Source organism: Solea solea, chromosome 10 (genome assembly GCF_958295425.1).
Source record: "Solea solea chromosome 10, fSolSol10.1, whole genome shotgun sequence".
Lineage (NCBI taxonomy): Eukaryota > Metazoa > Chordata > Actinopteri > Pleuronectiformes > Soleidae > Solea > Solea solea.
Window position 1 is genome coordinate 1,300,735 of NC_081143.1, and position 16,520 is coordinate 1,317,254.

The following is a 16,520-nucleotide window of genomic DNA, read 5'->3' on the forward strand; positions in this document are numbered from 1 at the left end:
ATTGCTAATCCTCACTCGCTCGTATTCCCAGTGAGTGCAGATTATTATCGTACAGTAGCTTCCTCTTCTCTGTTTACACGACGTGTTTTCTTTTTATTTTAACCATGTTTACATTAAATCACTGTTTTGTTCTGGACTGTGTTACAGAATCACTTATAAACTGTGCTTCTTTATTTCAATAGAGTGAGTTTTTATTGTATATTTGAGTTATTAGAGCCGGTGCGTTCATTATTATCTGTGTTTATGGCTTTATTGGCTCTAACAAATGTTTTAGGGTTTAGTGTCGGAACACAGGCGGTGTTAAGACTGATAACAATTATCATTATTATTATTGTTATTATCATTATTATTGTTGTTGTTATTATTATTATTATTATTGTTATTATTAGTCAGCAAAACTTGAGTGTTTTGTGGACACGAAATCTCACAAAATCTAGAGTTCAGTAAATTTGAGTGCGGGGTAATTGTGAAAAGGCGGGGCCAATGAATGGGCCCAAAAAAAGTCTATTAAGTGATCTCTTTTTTTAAAGAATATTTTTATTTTATTAGAAAAAGGGCATTTTCCCTTTTTCTACCCCTTACTGCCTGTATAAATTATATATATAAATATATATATATATATATGCAAATAATCTAAATAATAAATAAATAAGATATATAATAATATAATAAAATACATTAACCAAGTAACATTTTACATTGAAAATTATATATATGTATATATATACACACACACACATATATGTATGTATGTATATATATGTATATACACATGGAATTTTACTTTGAAATATTCAGCGTTTACACACACACACACATGCACGCACACACACACACGCGCACACACACACACACACACTCAAAGATGTAAAACAGAAGAACAAAACAACAAATGAGAGAAATCATTGGACAGAAGGTTTAGATTCTTTATTTTATTTTATCTTGTGTTTATATTCATTTTATGACCCTGTTTCTCTTGTATATTCAATTTCCACTCTTATATACTTTTACTTATATAACTTCATATGTACGTAAATGCTGAGTCGACACAACTGTTATTAAGAATTCTATTGTTACCGAGGACATGACGATAAAGACTCGATCACACAAACAACTTTGTTAAAGCTCATTATCAATTATTCAAAGACACCAGAAAATCTTCACATGTGGGAAATATTTAATACAATATCAGAATAGTAGTCGTAGTAATAGAGATACAGATATAGAATAGAAGAGCCTTGTTGATGGATTGTTAACCACAGTGATGGCTGTAGTGACTAATAACTAATAACTAATAACTAATAACTAACCATTGTTGCAGCCAGAGAAGGGAATTGTTCTTTATAAGTTTCACCATCAGGATACATATACATATGTATATACATATGAATTTTCATATGTATATACATGTGCATTTACATATGTATGTACATATGAATTCACATATTTATGTACATATGAATGTACATATTTGTAAACATATGAATGTACATATTTGTATACACATATACATTCCAAGGACTGTCCTCAGTAGACAACATGTGCAATTAAACATTGTACTGTTCACTTAATTTGCTCATATTATATTGGTTTTTTTTTGGTTTTTTTCACCTTCAAAGTCATTTTTTGTGAATAACAAAGATGTGAAAATGTATGTTTATTATTTTTGACCTTTGACCTTCACTGTCTTTGCTTCTTTGCTGCTGTGACATTGAAAATGTCCTCATTATGGGACGAATAAAGGGACTATCCTCTCTGTGTGTGTGTGTGTGTGTGTGTGTTTATACAATGATGGATGACTAAACAAACCCCAGAATCCATGTGTGTTACAGTGTATTTTACATGAGTGGAGGCTGCGACTCCTCTGTGTCCACTCACCGTGTGTGTGTGTGTGTGTGTGTGTGTGTGTGTGTGTGTGTGTGTGTCAGTCTTCTCTCCAGACTTCTCTCTCTCTGCTGCATCAAAGTTGAGCTCCGGCTCCAGCACTGACTTCAGTCTCAGGACAAAGGCTAAAGAATAAAAAGGTAAGGCCTCAAAACAACATTTAATAAAATAATAATGGCATATTTTCCACTTTTAAATATAAAATAATAATAAAAGACAGAAAAAAACAAACGCACACAAGTATTCATTTTGTCTAAGATCATTTGCTTGTTTTGTAAGCAGGAATATTAAGTGGCTCCTGTCATTAATATTCATCCTTTCATTCATCCATTCATACTCACTCACATATTCAGCTTTCACACACACACACGCACACACACAACACACACACAGAGGGAAGTGGAGACGTGATGAATAACAGCTAAAAGTGACTTAATAACTAAATCGCAGCGATTACTTTTAAATGGCCGCGGCTCGTGATCGCGCCCTGCGCCGCCGCGTGTGGAGTGGACGCACGGCGGAGCTGCGTCACGGATCCACAGACGAGATAAAAAAATAAAAAATAAATAAAAAATAAATAAAAAACATCCACGCACATTTAAAACACTGGAGTCCGCGCATCAGGCCGGAAAACAAGGCGTTAAATAATGAATTAAATTTAAAAAAAAAAGCTGTGCTGTATTTTTTTGAAAATATGTGTTATTATTATAAGAAAAAAAGGAAAATCATTTGATTCATATTTTTTTTTTATTTGACAGAATTTTTCATGTAAAATAAAAAAAAACATAATAAAGACGTAAAAATAAACGCGCTGTTATTAAATGTAACAAAGAAACTTTCACTTTCGTTTGTGGACAGCGGCTTTTAAAATTATTGCACATTAATCAACGGATTTGTCTTAAAAAAAATCGATTAATCAACTCCAGAAAGAGAATTTTTAGATAATTAATTATTTAATTCGTGAACTTTCGATTAAATCCATGCAGTAAACGAAGAATCGGGCTTTTCTCAACGATTTAATTCATAAACCAGCGGAGATAAATGTCTCTTTTTTACTATTCGTTCGTAGTCATTTGAAATTGTTTTAATTATTTTATTACTGTGCGTATTTATATTTATTTTGAGAAGTATTTTAGGAATTAACATTTTTTATTATTAGTATTATTATTGTTAAATTAAAATCTCTCAAACACAAAATTCACGCGAAAATTTACAGAATCAAAATAAACGTCCGATAACTTTTTCTATTCATTATAATATTTAATATTTAAATATTTTATCAAACAAAAATATGTATAACTTTCTTTTCTTTTCTTTCATGCTTCACTTTATCATTTATCATGTAATAAAATAAAAAACTAATTTAAATAACACACATTTAACAGCACAAGAACCAAAAAAAATGTAATTAAACGAAAATAATCCTCCAAAACTTTTTTTTAAATACGCAAATATAAATGTGTCAAACATAAATTCATATATAATATATAAGAATCATAAATGTGTTTGTTGTTTAAAGGACCAGTGTGTGATTTAACATGTGTGTGTGTTTGAAATATAAAAGTTTGTCTACGTTTGTGATTTTCTCATAACACCGTGATCATGATGATGATGACGATGATGATGATGATGATTGTGGCGCCTGTGATTAAAGTGAGTTAAGTAGCTGACCCCTGTGTGTGTGTGTGTGTGTGTGTAGTGATTGTAAAGATGATAAATGGTCGCCTTTGGTCAAAGTCCATTACAAATGAAATGTGAAAATAAACACAACGAGCTACGGGCGCGCGTGCACGCCGAGACAGGCGCGTGGCCACGCAGGTAAAGAGAACGAGTTAGTTCTATATATTTATCTGTACATATGTTGAGGACATTTTGTCTGGTCCTCACACATTTATTGAGTTAAGGGTTTGTTTAAGGGGTATGGTTAGTGATAGTTAAGGTTTACTAGGTTTCTGTGATGAGTTGATTTAGTAGGAAAGATAGGCAGGTGTTGATAAGTCTTAGCTTCAGCCTACAGTTATTTATTTATTATTTTTTTAAAGGAAAACGTTCATTATTTTGTTTGTTATATATTTATATTAAAATAAAATAAACATCTTTCTTTCATAAGAGAATTAAAATAAAAAGTGGAGTGAGGACATTCATTTTTGTCTGCATGGTCCTCACATCTTTATTCAAATTTGTCCAAATTTATTTCTATAACTTATTTAAAACACTGAGGACCTGGTTTTAGGTTTAGGTTAAGGGTCATATCAGTGTTCTTGTATTTGTTTCCTCTTTAGGACCTTTTTTGTGACTGTCCTTGTCAGGACCAGGAGAACCACATTCCTGATGAACTGGTTAAGATTGTGTGTGTGAGTGTGTGTGTTACTAGTATTGCTCATGTCGTGGGGACATAAATCTGTTCACACAGTCACATGACGGGCACTTTTCTTCCTTAAGCTGAAGTTAGGGTTAGGTCAGTAGTTATGGTTAAGTTTATATGATAAGTCTGCAGGAAATGAATTTAAAGTCAATATAATGTCCTCTGAAGTCATGGAAACCAGACTGTGTGTGTGTGTGTGTGTGTGTGTGTGTGTGTGTGTGTGTGTCCATATTCAAAGCCAAACAATCAAAAAACACATATTTTACTTCTTTGATTGGACTTTAATGTGATACGGGAAAGGCTAAAAAGAACATTTAAATTGTTACAGTTAAACTGACATGCAGTTCAGTTTAAAACCAAATTCACCGCAGGTTCCTGTTTTTCAGAACATTAAAACAAAGACATACAATAATAAAACAGAGAATAAAAAACCCAATAAAACAAATGAACGAGAACAAAAACAGATAACACACACACACATATGACACAAAGACGAGGTCAGAAATAATCGCAGTCACATTCATGATAACAAAAAATATAAATTTAAAACTCATAAGATTCATTTTACTTTCATAGATTATAACGTGAAGTTGTTCTAACATGGTGAAGAACGTGAGTCCAGAGGTTTGTGTAGGTTTGATCACATGATCTTTTGTTTGTTTTTATAGAACTGGAATAAGAGACAAATTTAAAGGTGTAGTCCTGACATTTTGTTGTTGTGTCGCATAAAGAAGTGCGTTTTTCTGTCAGAAACACACAAAACACGACTGGTGTTTACGTTCTGTTCTATACATTTGTATAATGGATAGATAGCAGTTGGCCCGATATCTTGGATAGATAGAGGGTGGAGTGGCTCAGTGGTTAAGACCGGTACCCCATGTGCGAAAAAAGTCATTGTCGCAATGGTTGCAAGTTCGATTCCACCCCTGGCTGAATGTACTCAATTCCATTGTAAGTATTAGCTTTGGATAAAAGTATCTGCTAAATGACATGTAATGTAATAGATAGTATTCAGCTTGGATAGATAGCAGTTGGCTTATTAGCTTGAATAGTTAGCAGTTGGCTCGATAGCTTGGATAGATAACAGTAGACGGGATAGATAGTATTTAGCTCGGATAGATAGCAGTTGGCTTGTTAGCTTGGATAGATAGCACTTGGCTTGTTAGCTGAGATAGAAAGCAGTTGGCTTGGATAGATAGTAGTTAGCTCATTAGCTCTGATAGATAGTAGTTAGCTCATTAGCTGTGATAGCCATTAGCTGTAAAATGGCGGTTTTGCCTCAAACAGCTATTGGTGTCAGAAGATTCTGAAACTTGTGAAATCAGTATCAGTTTCAAGAACCAGAAAATGGAATCAAACATCTGTGATGTTGGGGGAAGAATGAAATCAGTGAAAAACACAGAGATCCCTGAAGAAAACCTGCTTTAACACACGTGACATTTCATTGACGACGTCCTGAAGACACGCCGCCAAGAAAACACTTCAGTCGTCTTCAGAAAACACGAGTCCCTGTCCGACCGTCCTTGAGTGGCCCAGACAAAGTCCAGACTTAAGTCCTCGTGTAACATCTGTGGTGGAGACCCGGCGATGGCAGTTCACACACGTTTCCCATTCTAAATCTGACGGAACCAGAGAGAGAGGACGTGCCAGGAGGAAATGAGTACACGTCCTAAACCTGGGCCAGAGAAGCTTCCACTTAGGAAGTGAGCGAGAGTTCGGAAGGAAGTGGGAGATTTTAGCATCTCATCACGAAAGAATGTAGAAGAAGAAGATGGCAGTTTAAACAGTAAAGCTGTAGTACGTAACATTTGCCTCTTACATCCAAAACATTGTCTAATGAGTTCAGACGTCAATGAGTTTGTTTTGTTTTCGTGTCTGTGGTGACACGATACGATACGCGATACACGGTCCACGATACCAATAATATCACGATGGACCCAGAAGCGGTCCCATACAGATCTGGACCTACAGTCAATGAATGATTTAAGTATTTTAAATTTTGACCAGTGCAGACTTTACGGTACTGTTGAGCGAATCAGGAAATCCACTGACCAATTGCATTTGAGTCAAGCCATCCCATGTGACGCCACTAAAGCTAATCAAATCTGTTTTACACATCAATGTCACGTTGTCGTGTGTTTTTTACCTCATACATTCCACACATGGAAATCCAATATTTGAACATACATCACATTTGCGTCTGTGTGCTGGCCGCTCTCTCTAATGTTTCAGTCAGAAGATCCAGGGATTTAGACCCGATAATCTTGCTTTTTCCCCTCTTCTGCTTCTAACTGTCTTTAAACGTTGTTTGGCAAAACTCCACACGTCTTGATTCTCTAACTGTCTTACTGCGCTGCTGCGGCTGCTGCTGCTGCTGCTGCTGCTGCTGCTCTAAAAAAGCTCTGATTGATGGAGTGCTGCTGTGTACATCATAATATAATTCCCTTCAATCCCAGTGTTCCAAATGTTCATGTATATAATGATATAATGGTTTGAGACGCAGCTTTGGAGGTTTTACCTCCAACGTGTGAAACTGAGCTGTGTTTGTTGTTTGCATGTATGTATGTATGTATGTATAGATAGATAGCTAGATAGATAGATAGATAGATAGATAGATAGATAGATAGATAGATAGATAGATAGATAGATAGATAGCTCATATGCCGTTAGCTTGGGTAGATAGTTGTTAGCTTGGGTAGATAGTTGTTAGCTTGGATAGATAGTTGTTAGCTTGGATAGATAGTTGTGAGCATGTTAGCTTGGATAGATAGTTGTTAGCTTGTTAGCTTGGATACATAGTTGTTAGCTTGGATAGAGAGTTTTTAGCATGGATAGATAGTTGTTAGCATGGCTAGATAGTTGTTAGCTTGGATAGATAGTTGTTAGTGTGTTAGCATGGATAGATAGTTGTTAGCATGGATAGATAGTAGTTAGCATGGATATATAGTCGTTAGCATGGATAGATAGTTGTTAGCTTGTATAGCTATTAGTTAGCATGGATAGATAGTCGTTAGCTTGGATAGATAGTTGTTAGCATGGATAGATAGTACTTAGCATGGATAGATAGTCGTTAGCTTGGATAGATAGTAGTTAGCATGGATAGATAGTCGTTAGCTTGGAAAGATAGTTGTTAGCATGGATAGATAGTAGTTAGCCTGGATAGAAAGTTGTTAGCTTAGATAGATAGTAGTTAGCATGGATAGATAGTTGTTAGCATGGATAGATAGTAGTTAGCATGGATAGATAATTGTTAACTTGTTAGCCTGGATAGATAGTTGTTAGCTTGGATAGATAGTAGTTAGCATGGATAGATAGTAGTTAGCATGGATAGATAGTTGTTAGCTTGGATAGATAGTAGTTAGCATGGATAGATAGTTGTTAGCATGGATAGATAGTCGTTAGCTTGGATAGATAGTAGTTAGCATGGATAGATAGTCGTTAGCTTGGATAGATAGTAGTTAGCATGGATAGATAGTCGTTAGCTTGGATAGATAGTTGTTAGCATGGATAGATAGTAGTTAGCATGGATAGATAGTCGTTAGCTTGGATAGATAGTAGTTAGCATGGATAGATAGTCGTTAGCTTGGATAGATAGTTGTTAGCTTGGATAGATAGTTGTTAGCCTGGATAGATAGTAGTTAGCATGGATAGATAGTTGTTAGCATGGATAGATCGTTGTTAGCATGGATAGATAATTGTTAACTTGTTAGCCTGGATAGATAGTTGTTAGCATGGATAGATAGTAGTTAGCATGGATAGATAGTCGTTAGCTTGGATAGATAGTAGTTAGCATGGATAGATAGTCGTTAGCTAATTGTTAACTTGTTAGCCTGGATAGATAGTTGTTAGCCTGGATAGATAGTAGTTAGCATGGATAGATAGTTGTTAGCATGGATAGATAGTAGTTAGCATGGATAGATAATTGTTAACTTGTTAGCCTGGATAGATAGTAGTTAGCATGGATAGATAGTTGTTAGCATGGATATTTAATTGTTAACTTGTTAGCCTGGATAGATAGTTGTTAGCATGGATAGATAGTTGTTAGCATGGATAGATAATTGTTAACTTGTTAGCCTGGATAGATAGTAGTTAGCATGGATAGATAGTTGTTAGCATGGATAGATAATTGTTAACTTGTTAGCCTGGATAGATAGTTGTTAGCATGGATAGATAGTAGTTAGCATGGATAGATAATTGTTAACTTGTTAGCCTGGATAGATAGTTGTTAGCATGGATAGATAGTAGTTAGCATGGATAGATAATTGTTAACTTGTTAGCCTGGATAGATAGTTGTTAGCTTGGATAGATAGTTGTTAGCATGGATAGATAGTAGTTAGCCTGGAAAGAAAGTTGTTAGCTTGGATAGATAGTAGTTAGCATGGATAGATAGTAGTTAGCATGGATAGATAGTCGTTAGCTTGGATAGATAGTAGTTAGCATGGATAGATAGTCGTTAGCTTGGATAGATAGTTGTTAGCCTGGATAGATAGTAGTTAGCATGGATAGATAGTTGTTAGCATGGATAGATAGTTGTTAGCATGGATAGATAATTGTTAACTTGTTAGCCTGGATAGATAGTTGTTAGCATGGATAGATAGTAGTTAGCATGGATAGATAGTCGTTAGCTTGGATAGATAGTAGTTAGCATGGATAGATAGTCGTTAGCATGGATAGATAGTTGTTAGCCTGGATAGATAGTAGTTAGCATGGATAGATAGTTGTTAGCATGGATAGATAGTAGTTAGCATGGATAGATAATTGTTAACTTGTTAGCCTGGATAGATAGTAGTTAGCATGGATAGATAGTAGTTAGCATGGATAGATAGTTGTTAGCATGGATAGATAGTAGTTAGCATGGATAGATAATTGTTAACTTGTTAGCCTGGATAGATAGTAGTTAGCATGGATAGATAGTTGTTAGCATGGATATTTAATTGTTAACTTGTTAGCCTGGATAGATAGTTGTTAGCATGGATAGATAGTTGTTAGCATGGATAGATAATTGTTAACTTGTTAGCCTGGATAGATAGTAGTTAGCATGGATAGATAGTTGTTAGCATGGATAGATAATTGTTAACTTGTTAGCCTGGATAGATAGTTGTTAGCATGGATAGATAGTAGTTAGCATGGATAGATAATTGTTAACTTGTTAGCCTGGATAGATAGTAGTTAGCTTGTTAGGAAGCGGCCTGCTGTTTTTCTGGTGAATTAACAAGTTTTTATTGTTGACAATTGTTGTTTCTACAGTTTTTGAACAGGAAGCAGATTCTCGCCAACGTCTTACATTGTTGTAAAATCTAAAGACCATAATCAGTGTAAATCTAAAATACTTCACCCTCAGTGACGTTTTCCAGGGAAAAAAGGTAGACCTTGAATTTCTGTAATAAACATTTGGACACAATCGATCAAACTACCGCGTTCATTACTGAAGCTTTCAGGGAATCTCAGTGATTCTCTGTGCAGTTGGTGATTTAATCCAAACCAAATGATGAAACAGAGAGTATAGAGAACAGGCTGGATTATTGCCGTGTGGAGCTGGATTAGCAGCTCCTGAGCTGGTCCCCACAGTCAGGACCTGTCGATTGACCACAGATCAGCTGTGTGGAGTTCAAAGGAAACGTTTGTGGTGAAAATCCAACAAAAACATTTGTTTTTATTTAAGTGCAGTTGAACCTAAATCAGCCCCAGCGTTACGCAAAGGTAACTGGCTTTAATGTCGTGGCTCGTCTGTGATGATCTGGGTCCGGTTGTGAAAGACGTCATTCTGAGGCATCAGTGATGTGAGCTGCACTCGTACACTGACGTTAACACAGAGAGACAAGAGCAGAAACCAGTGAGCGATCTGTGTTCTGTCACAGCGGAGGATTCAGCGACGGCTCGCACATCAACTTCACTAGATGTTTCATATTTTCTGCACCTGCGACATGAAGCTGAGCTGCAGAAGGACTTGATGATGAAGCTGAGTGAGTTAATCTCACTTAAAGCTGGAGCTGGAGGCAGATTCTCCAACATGTCGCAGTGTTTTTTGTTCAAGTTGAATTCTTCGAATGTTTATTTTTTCAGTGTTTCATGTGTGTTTGCCGCCCTCTGTCTTTTCCAGGACCTTCTTTAAAAAAGAGGTTCATAAATCATTTCGTCAATTCTGTTTTCTCGTATAAAAAAATCACAGGGTTGATTGATTTTGTCATAAAAACTTGATTTGATAGGAAATTTGCATAAAACATAAAACATCCACTGGTTTGTATTAAAATATATTGCACATTTTCTAAAAATTCAGTCAAAGAAATCGCACATTGAAGTCGTTCTCCTCCACTGCTGTTAAAAACAATATTGGGGTCCATTCAGTGGCACATGGTGCAAAAATGAATGGTTTCTTGTGTCATATACACAAGTAGTATGAGTACATGTATATATACAGTATATATAGTAATATATATTTGCATCTTGCACTAAATAATCTGCAGTTTTCTGCTCTTTTGTCAGGTTACAAAAGCCTGGATTCGCACAGATTTTAAACTTCACCCTTTATTTGTTGAATCTATTACAAATATCACATTCAGCCATACAAACGTAGCTATCATTACTTTTTGTTTACGTTATTGTACGTCATCGAAAATGTGCGTACAAACCAAAGTAACGGAAATCAAACTAGACATTTATATGGAAACTCTTGTGTAAATGTCAGTAGAGAAATAGGAACAAATGGGACTGCTAAGTGGGCTACCAATTTCAGGCTGGCAACATTTTAGCACACAAGTTGCTACGTGAAGCAATTTCCCTGTCCTCAGTCATTGTTTGTGCTTACGTGAATAAAGACCTATACTCTCACAAAGCTAACCGCAGCTGCGACTCATACTGGGTGCTAGTTTTCTCTTTTTTCCCCTACTTTTTGTTAAGCTAGCATCTTAGCTTACCGCGCTCTCTCTCCCTCTGTATTGAAGGCTAAAGATATCATATTGAGTATGACAGAGTGAGACATCATTCCACAGCTGCTCAACAGATGGAGGAAGCTGATACACGCTCACATGACATTTTCTCATCTACACTGTATGTATATATATATACATATATACGTATTTATGTATATATACACATATATACATATATGTGTATATATGTGTATATATACACATACATACATATATGTGTATATATGTATGTTCATGTATACATATATGTACATTTATATGTATATATACATATATACGTATATATGTGTATATATGAATATATATACACACACATATATGTACATATATGTATACATGAACATACATATATACACATATATGTATGTTCATGTATATATACATATATGTATATGTATATATATATATGTATACATATATATGTGTATATATATATATGTATACATATATGTAGTAGCTGAGATTGACACGGCACCCCCCGCAACCCTCTGGCAGAGGATAAAGTGGTAGATGATGATGATACGTATATATATGTATATATATATATATATATATATATATATATACACACGTATATATATATTCATATATATATATATACATATATATATATATATATATATACATATATGTATACATATATATATATATATACATCTCCATGCAGCTAGCAGGCCACAGCTAAGTGAGCCACCGTTTGATTATAGCGTGGTGCGTGTTCATGTCGCCACAGAGAAAATCTAAACACACACACACACACACACGCGTTAATGTGTTTTTGATCACCTGCTTTTGTTTGATCTGTTCACGTCATCGCTCATGTGTGGCACTTTAAGGGAAAGTTCAGGGTTTTTTTAAGAGTACGTCGTGGACTGCTAAACATGTGTCCCACGCCGAGAACCAGCCACAATGACTGAGTTGTGACAGTGAACGTGTACATGAATGAACATTTGTGTAAATGCGTTGTTACACACCTGTGGTCCCTGGACAGATGTTCATATAGATGTTCAACATCAAATACAATACAGTGTTAAAATGCAAAGTCAACACATTAACAGTTAACAGAATTAAAACAAAAAGACGACAAAAAAACAACACTGAGACAACAAGTAAAGACATGAGGACAAAGTGGACACTAAAGCTCCAACTGAAACTGCTTTTAACCACTTAACAAAAGACACACTAAAGTCTATGATGTCTTAAAATAAATGGAAAATGAAGTTTCACACAACTTTATTGGTTAAAATCAACATAGTGAAGACAACAAACACACAAAAGGCAGCACATACACATGTACAGAGCCAGTCGCTGACATTTACTGTATAAAAACTGTAACTACAGTCAATTTAAAGGTCTCACGGCCGACGTTTGCTCAAATCCCTCAACCAAAGTCCATGGAGAGTTTCAGTGAGTCGTAGATTTAAATGTGTGTTATTTTGTGACTTTAATGAATGAAATAAGTCGTTTGGCTTTGGTGCAGGAGAGTGAGCCGTTCATAAACTTAAGTTTCCTGTTGAAAAAGTGGGATTAAGATAGCGTAGACTTGTGAGCTGGGGTGAAAATCATCTTTAAACAGTTGTTAACGCTTTCGTGTTCCATTTACAGTCTCATATATATATATGTATATATATATATATATATATACATATACACTGTAGGACAGGAAGTGTTGAAGCTCAACAGCCACGAGGTCGTGGCCGTCGCCGCTTCCTCCTGGTTTTCTGCCTCGCGGCCTCACAGAGAAGCCATTTCTTTTGCCCGTTCACATAATGCTCAGCGCTCACCTCCTTCAATTTCCTCCTTCCTTCCTGTCCGTAATGAAAACATAAGCTCACAGTCGTGTGCTGTCCTGCAGCCGCAGCAGCGGCAGTAAATCTACGAGCAGCAGACAGACGAGCCGAGACGCCGAGAGACAAAACATCCCACAGTGGTCGCGCTTTTGGGTTTCTTCTCGGCCAATAAATCATCATTGAGTGTGTCTGTGCTCTGCAAGCTGCTGCCGAGTGTCGAACATCATCTGACAAGAGCTGAAACACAGGCGGCATTCTTCTCCTCCTCCTCCTCCTCCTCCTCCTTCTTCTTCTTCTTCTTCGTCTTCTTCTTCTTCTTCTTCTTTTTCTTCAGCCCACAGCAGAACGATCACACACACACGGCTGCATGTGGGTAAAAGCTGCTCTGAAGAGTCTGAAGCTGTTTTTTTGTGGTTTCAGGCAAATTATTTTCAATTTGCAAAACAGATTAAAAAAAATCAGATTATACGTTTTATTTTAACAAGAAAATGCTGGATTATATGATCATTCATTGTATTTGCTTTCAATGTGTTTCCACTTCAAAGGCCACTGAGTATTTAATAACTGAACAGATTTGGAAATGATGGACATTTTTAATATATGTCAAATTGTTTGATTTTGTTTGTTTAAATTTTCAGAATAAAATTTAAGAAAAAGTGCAAATACGGGACTTTTGATTAGAAATTTCTCTAAAACTGCACAGTAAAAATGTCTGGTTTGCAGTATGCTCATAGACATCCGGATGCTTTTTAAATAAATACTGCCCTTTAAGGTCAGTTTGTTTGTTTTTTATGGGATGGCTGCCGTTGTTTCTTTGATTACATTTTGTATAAAATTGCTATGACGAGAACAAACCATAGTTACAAAGTGTCGCACAATGATTCAAACACAGAAGCACAGAAAGAACAAGCATCAATCATTAAAAAGTCATATTAAGAAACCATGAGTTTTGAATTTTGAATATATTTTGATAGTTGGTTTCATGTGTGATCCACGAGGAGAGAAGATCAACCCTGTTTAATATTTCATTCTCTATATTTTCATGAGCAGTGATTAAAAGAGTTCTGTCTGTGTTTTATTGTGAAAAATTCTGGGACATCTATTTCTCCATATCCTGTAAACGAGGGAGGTCACCGCTAAAATAAACATGTGTGTCATCAGCGTATGAAATGACCCCAACAAAGTGCTTTTTAGATGATAATTATTCTTGTCGTTTAACAGATTTGTATAAAACGAATTAAACATTTAATCCACAAACATAGTTCAGCACTTATTCATTAAGTTATCATTTAAAACAACCTAAATATGTCTTTTAAGGAATTTATATTTATATTATTATTATATTTATATTTATAGACCTTCATCAGAACAGACAAAGCACATTTAGTCACATGATCAGTGCAGTTGTTCTGCATCAGTGTAAATGTAGAGGCTGATAAAACGAATGACCTCTGACCTTAAGGTGATGAGCAGGTGTAATAATGTGCGATGTCGGATGCGATTGTTCGCGTAATAAAAGAGTAAAGAAATAAACGTCTCGTCTGTATAATCCAAACGACCACAATGATTTTCAATTCTTTCCTAAACGCAGCGACTAATCATCATGACTAAATGATATGAGCATTATAACATTATATTTATTGGACAGTAAAAGCTCCGTCAGGCAAAGGGCTGACAGCAGCGGAGCCAGAGCAACAGAACAGGCCAGAGAGATAGAAAGCAGAGGTGGTGTAAATCCTAATAATTACGTCTTTGATTTAACTCACAATGACAGCAACAGCAGCTCATGGACCAAAGGTGTGTTTGAGATCTATGAGAAATAATCCAACCTTGAGTTTCATGCACTCACTGGCCACTTTATTAGGTACACCTGTATGTATGTACATATATACATATATATATATATATATATATATATACACATATATATCAATTTAGTCACTTCTCTTGAAAGTGGGAGGTGACTAAACCCTATCCAGGCTCTATCTGAAAGAGATTGAGATGCAGTCTGGTGTTTTATCAGAGGAGAATATTTCAGTAAAACACAGAGAAAAGTTCGAAGGAAAAGGAGAACGTCACAGGAGAATGTGCCAGACAACATGCACAGTTTAATCAAACTGAGGCCGTAGTCTGACTAAGACAGGTATTCAGACAACTTGCCAACTCTGTGTATACACGCTGTATCTCTCTATGAGCCAGTGCTCGTGAAACAGTTTCTTGTTGACCTTTGCGTTACAGAAAAACTAATTGTGCTGGTTTCGTACCTGCTGTACATGGATGGATGACTCTTGTTGTTGTTGTGTTGTCCAAAGAAAGGTTTCCAAAGATCTCATGCACAGAAGTCCGACTCCAGTCCGACTCCAGTCTTACTCCAGTCCCACTCCGACTTCAGTCCGACTCCAGTCTTACTCCAGTCCCACTCCGACTCCAGTCCTAAACCAGTCCCAATCCGACTCCAGTCCGACTCCAGTCTTACTCCAGTCCCACTCCGACTTCAGTCCGACTCCAGTCTTACTCCAGTCCCACTCCGACTCCAGTCCTAAACCAGTCCCAATCCGACTCCAGTCCGACTCCAGTCTTACTCCAGTCCGACTCCGACTCCAGTCCTACACCAGTCCCACCCTGACTCCAGTCCGACTCTAGTCCAACTCTAGTCCGACTCCAGTCCTACTCCAGTCTTACTCCAGTCCCACTCCGACTCCAGTCTTACTCCAGTCCGACTCCGACTCCAGTCTTACTCCAGTCCTACCCCACTCCGACTCCAGTTCGACTCCAGTCCTACTCCAGTCTTACTCCGACTCCAGTCCGACTCCAGTCTTACTCCAGTCCCACTCCGACTCCAGTCTTACTCCAGTCCGACTCCGACTCCAGTCTTACTCCAGTCCTACCCCACTCCGACTCCAGTCCGACTCCAGTCCTACACCAGTCCCACTCCCACTCCAGTCCACATCATCTCTTAAGTTGGAGCAGAGGGGGTTTTTGAATTCACATGAATTCACAAAACGTGAGAAATGAACGTGAATTCACTTTCACTGTTTCTCAAATACAGAACTTTGAATAGGTTTTGATTCCCTGAGTTTCTTTGGCTGCAATTATTCATGAATGATCAGTTTAATCACAACAAAGATCATTTTAGTTCATCATTTATCAGGTTTGAGAAACATGGAATAAAAACTCACTTTAATTAACTGACATGTTACTGAGTTATGACGATAATTAATGATCGCAGTATAAATGTAAGTGTGGATAAATATGTGTCAAATCATAATTATTATCAGAGAGTTTCTCATTTTCATACTTTTTATTAAATAAGAAAAATGTCGACAGTTATAGAGAATTCTGCTTTAGTTTGAAATATTCACGTGGTTTCATGTAAAGATCTGTTTGACATCAGTGTTCATTATTTCTATTATTTTTATTTATTTATTATTTCACAAGAAAAAGAAAAATGCATTGAAAACAAACACAAATCGTCACATTTTTACAGCTCGAATCTTCACTTTCAACCAAAGTCACTTTATATTTATCGATGTTTTTTGATGGATCATCTTT